Genomic DNA, 346 nt, shown 5'->3' with positions numbered 1-346 from the left:
GGGTCACCAGAAAAACACTTGGCTTGTCATAATTATTTATTTCGACATGAAATAATATTTGACATAAATAAATGTTTATTCAAAATCTAATAAATTGGATCACAATAAACAAAATACATACCAAAACACTTTAAAATGAAATAGCTATTGGAATAATCAAAATATATGTGCAAATTTATGCAAACTTTGATGAAAACAAAATCACATATATAATATATCGATATTAAATCTTGATATCAATTATACATCCTCATACAATATCAAATTGCATAGCAAATAATATTAATCATATGATTTTCCAAGAAAGAAATTGTGTCAAAATATTAACTCAAATTACAAAGGAAAA

The sequence above is a fragment of the Penaeus monodon genome, chromosome 28 (assembly GCF_015228065.2).
Source record: "Penaeus monodon isolate SGIC_2016 chromosome 28, NSTDA_Pmon_1, whole genome shotgun sequence".
Classification (NCBI taxonomy): Eukaryota; Metazoa; Arthropoda; class Malacostraca; order Decapoda; family Penaeidae; genus Penaeus; species Penaeus monodon.
This window is presented reverse-complemented; position numbering follows the sequence as displayed.